Genomic DNA, 9,885 nt, shown 5'->3' on the forward strand with positions numbered 1-9,885 from the left:
CGATACACCTTTCGCAATATCGAGCGATTGTTAGAAGACAATATCGATCGATAGCTTCTAGCTAAGCCCTAGGCGCGGGTTGATAATGCTCACTAGTCTCCTAGATCAGCAGTTAGCTCTCTCTAGCAGTCATAGCATGACATATTAGATTCAGGACAGGATGATCAAAGATGCTTGACTCATGCAAATTCTTAGGTTCATGTTCTAGTTAGCAAGGATAAAACAAGCATTAAGAACAATCAATCAATGAATATCATAACTTAGAAAATCTATAGTTGGGGCTAATCCCTCTAACCTATCTGAACCCTAAATCTAACAGGTGGATCTATTCAGACATGAAGTTTGTCACAGAAATCATAGATGAATAGATGAAAAGCATAAATAATATAAAACCAAAACAATGGAGTTCCAAGAGGACTCTGAAGGAGTTGCTCTCTTCTCTCCTAACTAAGAACAATGAATCAAATAAAGCTTAGATCGCGTAGCCGTCAACAATGGCTTAGAAAACACATAAATAGGGTTTCTGGTCGTCCAAGGGTATTCTTGTAATTTGAGGTTGCTTCTGGGCTTCAGTCGGTCATAAAATATGCTCGGACCGCATTCTGGCATCCATATCGATCGATGTCAAGAGGTCTGCATCGATCGACATACGTTCATCTTCTCAACAGCTTCCACTCGCGAGGCAGACTGACCACTCTTCGGTAAAACGGGCATAACGCCTGCTATATGATTCTGATTGACCTGAAACCGGCGGCATTAGAAAGCTAACTCAAAGCTATATATTTTGTCTTAAGATGAGCTCAATCTAACGTTGGGAAGGTCTCCATCCATAGCTAGAAATCTGACGCTTCTGTGCAGTTCTGCACCTCAAAAGACTCCAAAATCACCATATTTCTCCAGAACGTACCTGAACCTGTAAATACTCTAAATAGACTCTATATAATAGTAATTAGTTATTAAAACACTTATAGACCATGGTTGAAAGTGGGTAAAATCTATGGTCTATCACTGCTCAACATCCGAATCGTCTTGTGATTGTCGGATAAATCATACTCTAATACTCGAGCTTTGATTTGTTCTTCAGAAAAAACTTCCTTCAACTTGGACACTCGATCTTCCAAAACTTGAGTCTTCTACTTCTCATTCATCAGTTCTATTTATATGTCTTTCACATCCCTCTCAAAAATTTCGGATTTTGGCCTAATGTTCTCCTTTTCTTCTTGATCACCAGCATCGATAGTCAGAGTATTTATATGAGCTTTCAGTTTAGCAGTCCTTGATCAGCTGAATATTCTCATGACTCAGCTTCATGCATTGATCATATAATTCTCGATACTCCTTCCTGACATCAATCTCATCTCCATCATCATCTGACGACTCTGAGTCTGAACCTGCCTTTTCTGATCCCACTACGGCCACAAAATTCAACAACAAGTCCTTGGTATCTTCCTCTTCTCCTTCAGATTCAGTATCACTGAAACAGATCACTGATTTTTTCAGCAGACTTTTGACCATTAGGACATTCATCCTTGAGATGTCCTCTCCCCTTGCATTCGGTGCACTTCATTTCCTTTCTTTTGAATAAATGACACTCTCGTTGAAGATGACCATACCCTTCACATTCATGACACTGTGCATCTTTCTTCCAATCCTGTCTATCTTCATATGACCTTGAATTCTGCTGAAACCCACCTCTACTAGAACGACCGAAGGTTCTAGATACTCCTTTGTTAAGCCTTTTCACCATGTTATTGAAACTATTTGCCATCAGACTGACATCTGGTTCCATTTTCTTGACTCTTTCATCATCGGCATTAGCTGCGAAAGCATTTCCTTTTACTGGAGGTGGAAGATCTTCCATTTGTTCCAGCTCATATGACATGAGTAATCCGACCAGTTTATCAACCTTAGTTTCATCCGAGTTCATGGTAGCCTTGATTACGGCTTTGTAGGCTTTAAAACGCTTGGGAAGACATCTGATGAGCTTCTTGACAAGTTTCTTTTCTGAATATTTCTCACCCAAAAGAGCTGCCTCGTTTGCAATCGTGTTCAGCTTTGCAGTGAAAGCTCCCAGTGGTTCATCTTCTTCCATCCTCAGATTTTCCCACTTTGTCTCAAGATGATCCAGACGTGTTCTTTTCACACTCGTATCTCCTTCAAAATAATTCATCAGTGTATCCCAGGCCTCTTTGGCTGATTCACATCCTTGGATTATCTTGAACTGGTCAATGTCAACAGCCGAGGAGATTGTGGAAATAGCCTTCGAGTTGAATTTGGATGCATTCTTCTCTTCTGTCGTCCATTGATCCAACAGCTTGGTTATCTCATTTCTCTTCTCATCGTACACTGTGAGTTCTGACCACCCATTCATCACAGCCGACCAAGCTTCTTCATCAGTGCCACAAATGACATATCTGATGCGAACCTTCCAATGGCCAAAGTTGTCCTTATTCAACATGAGTGGTTTTTGGACAGAAATCAGTTCTTTCATGTGTTCCATGTTCTTCTCCCAAGATCTCAACCTGTAGCCGATGTTGATATCGTAGAGGTTGACCACTCTGATACCAAATGTAAAACCAAGAACCGGAACAACTGTAGTAATCTTTCCAAGAACTCGTGAATACTTCAAAATACTTTTATTAGGAATCACTTAAACAATCTCAACAAACTTTTTTAATCAGTTTTACTAGATCACACATAGCCGTTTATCAAGACTGATCAACTCCTATTTCAAAACGTGAAAATCACAACCTAAGGATCTACCCTTACAATTCTCTTGTTATCGCTTTCAAACCCAATACCGTATTTTTGTTCAACCCGAAAAGCGCAGCCAATCCTTTTTCCCAGCTGCTTTTTTTATACTCGATCATGCCAAATATCCACGAGATCTTCTTTCCTTATTTTTCTCATGGACTTGAAACTACTTCGATTCTCAATCTTGTGTTTCCCAAGTCTCATCCCGGTTTAGTAATCTCGTGGTTTGTCTTCATCTCGTACCGGCTTCATCACTCTTGTGTTTCATCAATACTTGGTTTAACAATATGGAGTTCGGCTAGATTTTCAAGATGAAATCTCAGAGGAAGTCTCTTTCTCGGGTATGCCTCCCAATGAAGTAACCTAAGACAAGGTGGAAACTCCAAGTCTTCAGGTATGCTCACTCTATCATTTTATCATATTTTCTTCGATAGACACTGAGGAACTGAAGATTACGCATTCATTTTAATGCTCCCTTGCTTACAAACACTTCGCTTATTTCGGATCTATCGAATGAAATGCCGCACATAGTTCGAGTACCCTAAACGGAATTCCAAATTAGAAGAATTTTAGCACCATGCTTCCTTATTTATGGTAATATAGTTGTTCTGACCAATACAAAAAAAGTGAAAAGAACTTACTGTATCATATTCTAGAACATCACAAATCTCATGAGCATCAATTAAGATGTGGCGTTTCCAAGGTTCTTGTCTATGAATGGTTTGTCTACCCCTTTGTTGAAGTAATGTGTGCATCGCTATATTTCTATTGGTAGATATGTCTATAAGAGATCTACTGACTAGATTTCTCAGCCCATGTTCTACATCCAAATTACAGCTACCAATTATGACTTTCACATAAGCCTCGTTTTTGTTGTTGAAAAATATTGCAATGTAAAGAAACAAAGCTTGATATTTCTAATGTAAACTCTCATATTCTATACTTAATACTCTCAAAAGATCTCCATCAAGACTAGCTTCTAGCCTATGTACCATAACTTCCCATTAATCCACACTTTTCCCACGTAAAGGTGAACCCACAACACGGAGCCCTAATGGAAGATTACCGCAAAGCTCTGTTACTCTTATTGCAAGCATTTCAAACCATAATGGGGAGAGCTTCTCCTATAAGTATAGATACAAAATATTTCAAGAGCTTCTTCATTAGATAGAAAGCCCACATGGTAAGTCTTGTTGATGCCATACCGTTGCAAAAGCTCCTGATCTTTCATAGTCACAATAATTCTACTTCTAGGACCAAATATATAGATATCTTTCGCTAAAGCATCTAATTGCTCGATACTATCTACATCATCAAGCATGATTAGCATTTTTTGGTTTTGTAACCTTTCATATATCACATCTAAGTAACATATCTTCATGCTATTTTGGTTCAAAATCTGTGGAAGAAGTTGTTCTTGTAAACGCAGCTTTGAACCATGCTCATTTCTATTAAATAGATTAATAGAAGGGCAAAGCCTACCATTCATTAGTTGACCTCATACAATAACTGTCCTAGCTCTACCGTATCTGGTTTATATCCCGGAGTACTCCTATGGCCGATCTGTCACCCAACCTTGCCCCTAACAGCTGATTCACTAGCTAGTCCTCCAACTACTCTTAGTGGAACAGAAAAGACTCAATATTTCTATAACTTCCCTTGACAGTTTCCATGAAATACCTAAGCGGAAAATCTTGACAGAGATGATTGTATAAAGCTCTTGCAATTGTAGTTTTACCTATTTCTGCAGTACCATATATTCCTAAGGTCATAGGTTTATCATTATCTAATTCAAACAAAGATTGAATCTTCCCCTAATGAGTTTCAAGTCCAATCATCCCATCAAAATCCCTAGAGGGTGTAGCAATTAGTTTGTTCGAAACATTTGTGGCAATCTTCTCAATCATTTTTGCTTCATTGTCCCTAACAAGAAAGAAAAAGTTATAAAAGATTACATAACCTTCTTATGTCATTGTAGTGAAACATTGGCTTGACCGATTAATCCATAGATAAGCTGCCAACTAAATTTCAACTTCAAATATGACAACTTTTAATATTGTTGAATTAATCTAGAAGGAAAAAAAGAACAAACCAATTGAAGGAGTGCTCTCCGGCTATGTCGGCGACTTTAGTCAAAGCTTGGATCAAACTCTCGATCTCGGTCTCTGTTTTCCCTTGGCAAGCAATCTTAAAAGCCTTCCCAAACTCTCCCATCTGTTTCTCACATCACATGGATCCACTTTGTAGAAAACCGTCATTACTATTTGTCCCACAGATTCTTGACACTTCAAAATCTCCACTAGCTCGTTCGAACACCAACTTGAAGAAGCATAGTTCCAGGAGAGCACAACGATTGAGATCCTTGATTCTCTTATCGCCCATGCAAGTTCAGAACCGACCGGTTTGCCTCTCTCAATCCCTTAATGGTTGAATGTTATATTCTCATTTTGGTGAAACTGCTTTTGTAAATGACTTACAATATTGGTTTAACTCAAACGTATGAACTCAAAGATTATAAGAAAACTCTTTCTTATTAACTCAAGAAAACTCTCTCAAAAACTTAAGCTCACACACACATTAATCTTTTCTCACAATCTATGCAACATTCTTGCATATTCTTATATAGAAAACTAAGTTCCTAAACTCATTAGGAAACTACAATCCCAAACCTATCTCACTTAGGATTAGGGTAACTTGGTTTCCAAGTTAACTTTAACCTTATCTCCAACATTCTTCCCCTTAAGCTTAAAGTTAACTTCTTCAATCTCTTGAACTCCAATAAGATCTCTCATTTCTTTAAACTTTATTCTTCCAAGTGCTTTTGTTAGAATGTCCGCTTTCTGCTCGTTTTCTGGAATATGCTGAACTTCTATTAACTCATTCTCAACACATTCACGGATAAAATGATACATTTTGTGTATGTGTTTGCTTCTTCCATGGAACACATGATTTTTCATGAGTGCTATGGCCGATTTATTGTCGATGTAGATGGTTGTTTTCTCACTGGTTCGCTCAGTTACCTCTTCAAGTAATTCTTGTAACCAAATTGCCTATCTTGCTGCTTCAGTGGCTGCCATAAACTCAGCTTCACACGACGAAAGAGCTACTGTTTCTTGTTTATGCGAGCACCATGATATTGGACAATGATTCAGATAAAATTTGTGTCCAGTTGTTCTCCTTCCATCATCAGTATCAATGTTATGTCCACTGTCGCTATATCCAACCAGTCTCCTCTGTTCGTTAGCTTTGAATACAGGTCCGTACGAGAGAGTACTTTGTAGATACCGTACGACCTGTTTCAATGCTGCGGCATGCGACGTCTTTGGTAAATGCATATGGCGGCTCAATAATCCTACACAAAAAGAAAGGCCAGGTCAAGTAGGCATCCAATCATTCGCCTGTACTCCTTCTCTTCAACGCTCTGTTCGTCCTCTGCTTTAGAGAGTTTGAGACCAAACTCCATTGGCACATGAACACTGTTGCAGTCCTGCATTCCCGATTCACTCAATATTTTTCCCGCATAGCTTTCTTGATTCAACATGATTCCTTCTTTGCTTTGATGAATCTCAATGCCCAAGTAATATGTTAAGAACCCTAGATCACTCATCTCGAAGATAGTTGACATACTCTTTTTGAACTCATTAATCATCGTCGTCTTTGATCCCGTAATAAGGAGATCGTCAACGTAAACTTTGACCATCAAAAGACTCTCCTCTGAAAGTTTTAGATACAATGAAGGTACCTTCGAGCACTTCACAAAACCGAGATCTCCAAGAATTTTGTTTAGCTTCTCATTCCAAGCTCTAAGAGCTTGTTTTAAGCCATACAAAGCTTTGTGTAACTTGTAAACCTTGTGCTCACTTCCCTTGACTTCATAACCCTCTGGTTGTGTAACATACACATCTTCTTTGAGATCACCATGAAGGAATGCTGTTTTGACGTCTAAATGATGAATTTCCCACCCATGTGATGCGGCTAAAGCGATGATAAACCTAACAGTCTCACTGCGTGCGACTGGAGCAAAAACTTCTTCGAAGTCAATACCATGCCGTTGGATGTAACCTTTTGCAACTAGTCTCGACTTGTATTTGTTTATACTCCCGTCTGAATTGCGTTTAATCTTGAATATCCACTTCAGTCCTATTGCTTTGGCTCCTTTAGGTAGGTCTATCATTGTCCATGTTTTATTCTTTTCTATGGAAGCTATCTCATCCTTATAGGCGTCTCGCCATACCTTTTCCTCCATAGCGTCTTTAAAGAACCATGGTTTGTCGTTTACCAAAAGTAAAAGATGCTCTCCTTCTATCTCCGCAAGGTATATATAGTCTTCTAGGTATCCCAGTGGTTTCCTGTTCCTGGTGGTTTCCTGTTCCTCGTTGATCGTCTCAGTTGTACTTCATCTACATCGTTTTCTTCATGTGAGTTTGTCTCATCATCTTCTTCGGTTATCTCCGCCACGGTATCAGCTTCTGCTACATCAACTTCTTCGCTTATACCCTGATTTCCATAATCTCCAAAAGTAAGTTTAAAAATTTCTGGATTATCTTCCGTGTCATTAGAGTTGCTCCACTTCCATCCTTTGTTTTCATCAAAAACAACATCTTTACTCATCACAATCTTCCTACTTATTGGATCAAATAATTTGTATGCTTTGGATCCAGGTTCTGTTCCCAAGTGAACAAGAGTTCTCGACCTATCGTCTAGCTTCTTTGTATTAGCACTGTCAGTTTTAGTGTATCCAATGCATCCAAATACCCGCACGTGCTTGACCTTAGGTTTTCTGCCTATGTAGATTTCATATGGAGTTTGATTTATTAGAACCTTTGTTTCTACTCTATTGATGATGTAGGTGGCATGTCTAATGGCTTCTCCCCATAGGTAATTAGGTATCTTCATATGCTTTAGAAATTAGAATACTCCCGTCATCTCAAGTAACGTTCGATTTCGACGTTCTACTACTTCATTCTGCTGCGGCGTATACGGAGTTGTTAAATGCCTTTGTATTCCAGATGCTTCGCAAAAACTATTGAATTCCGTGGAGGTAAACTCTCCACTTCTGTCCGTCCTGAACGTCTTGATCGTCTGTCTTGTTTCTTGTTCAACCATTGCTTTAAAACGCTTGAACTTGTCGAAGGGCTCTCCTTTTTCTTTTAGCAAGACCGGCCACATATAGCGTGAATGATCATCTATAAGCACAAATATATATTGATTCTTCGCAGCTGTAGGAGGTGTTATCAGTCCACCAAGGTCTCCATGAATGAGCTCCAATACCTTTGTAGCACGATATTGTGTTGATTTCGGAAACGCTTGTCTTGCTTGTTTACCAAGGAGACACGATTCGCAGATTTCTTTGTTGACTTTGATATGTGTGGCATCCCTATGAAAATTTATTTTCGTACCATCAACTTCATCGAGTCTGCTCCAATGTGGCCAAGCCTCGCATGCCATCTTGTTGACTCGTTTTCTTCAGAAAGTTGCAGACACTTCGTATCGACAACGTCCATCATTACTTTGTAAAGACGGTTTTACGACCTTGGTGCCTTCGTGATTAGGTTACCGTCTTTATCATTCAGAATCAGATAGTCTTCTTTCATCGTTACCTCACATCCCGACTCCGTGGCTTGTCCAAGACTGATGATGTTGCTTTTTAGCGCAGGAATAAAGTATACTTCGGCCAAGACCTTTTCGCTTCCGTTTTGACTTACAAACAGGATGGATCCTTTACCTTTTATGTCGATCCTAGAATCATCTCCAAAGCGTACTTTATCCGTGATAGTTTCATCAATCTTGTTGAAGTAATTACGGTTCCATGTCATGTGGTTGCTTGCGCCATTGTCGAGATACCATATTCTTTCATTATCCATACCAGAATCGAACTCTTTAGGTTTCACATTCCTTTCGTTAAGCTATACGACCTCATGCATTAGTAATCCATCTACTTCATGTGTCTCATCCTCTTTATTCTTGACAGTTTCCTGCAACTTAAGTTGTTTGTCTGGGCAGTCAAGAGCGAAGTGCCCATTCTTATCGCATCGGAAGCATGTAATCCTAGACAGATCGACGTCCCTGTATGTTCTCCCACACCCGCGACCTCCTCTGTTATAGAAACGTCCACCTCTTCCTCTGTTTCTATAGCCTTCGCTGTAGTCCCGGTTTGATTGAGGTTTCGATGAGTTAGCATACATTAGTTTGCCTTGATTATCTTGATTCTCTTCCTCTTCTTCACATACTCGTTCTTCATAAGCTTTTAAGCGGCCGATAATGTCTTCGAAGCTAGTAGTTTTAAGATCCAAGACTTGCTCAAGAGAAGCCACAATATGTACGTACTTCTTACGAGGAAGGCTTTGAAAAAACTTCTGAACCAGCTTTAGTTCTTCAATGTTCTCTCCTAATGCAGCAGATTTTGACGCGATTTCTGATAATCTCCCAACAAAACTAGCAATTGAATCTGTGTCCTTCATCTTAAGTCGATCAAATTCTGCCATTAGGGTTTGTAGTCTAGCTTCTTTGACTCTGTCGGCACCCATATTCCTTGCTTTTATAACTTCCCATACCTTCTTCGCATCATCTATATCTCCAACATGTAAGATTAAGGCTTCAGGGATCGACTGAAAGATCAAAGCTATGGCCATATCATTCCTATCGGTTTCGTCCGATCCCTTCTCTATTATATCCCAAGCTTTGTGTACTTTCAGTAAGATCTTCATCCTGATTGCCCAAACCGTGTAGTTGGTTGTGGTGAGCATCAGACAGCTGATAGATGAAACCCCTGTCTTCCCCGGTGTTGTAGTTGTCGTGATGTCACCCATGTTTTGCTCTGATACCAATTATTGGTTTAACTCAAACGTATGAACTCAAAGATTATAAGAAAACTCTTTCTTATTAGCTCAAGAAAACTCTCTCAAAAACTTAAGCTCACACACACAATAATCTATTCTCACAATCTATGCAACACTCTTGCATATTCTTATATAGAAAACTAAGTTACTAAACTCATTAGGAAACTACAATCCTAAAAAAATAATAGGATTCAAAATTGGTAAAAGTAAGTGGGAAAGTTTTTCTTAAGGATTTTTTTAAAAAAAGATTGATGGTTATTGGTTCATGGATTCTGAAATGTTAGAAAACCCT

General features: G+C 39.1%; 1 pseudogene; it reads right to left on the reverse strand.

Annotated features, from left to right (window-relative positions):
- Positions 1–1,266: 1,266 nt before the first annotated feature.
- LOC106338337 lies at positions 1,267–7,000 on the reverse strand (annotated as a pseudogene).
- Between the last annotated feature and the right edge of the window lie 2,885 nt (positions 7,001–9,885).

The sequence above is a fragment of the Brassica oleracea genome, chromosome C4, assembly GCF_000695525.1.
Source record: "Brassica oleracea var. oleracea cultivar TO1000 chromosome C4, BOL, whole genome shotgun sequence".
Taxonomy (NCBI): Eukaryota; Viridiplantae; Streptophyta; class Magnoliopsida; order Brassicales; family Brassicaceae; genus Brassica; species Brassica oleracea.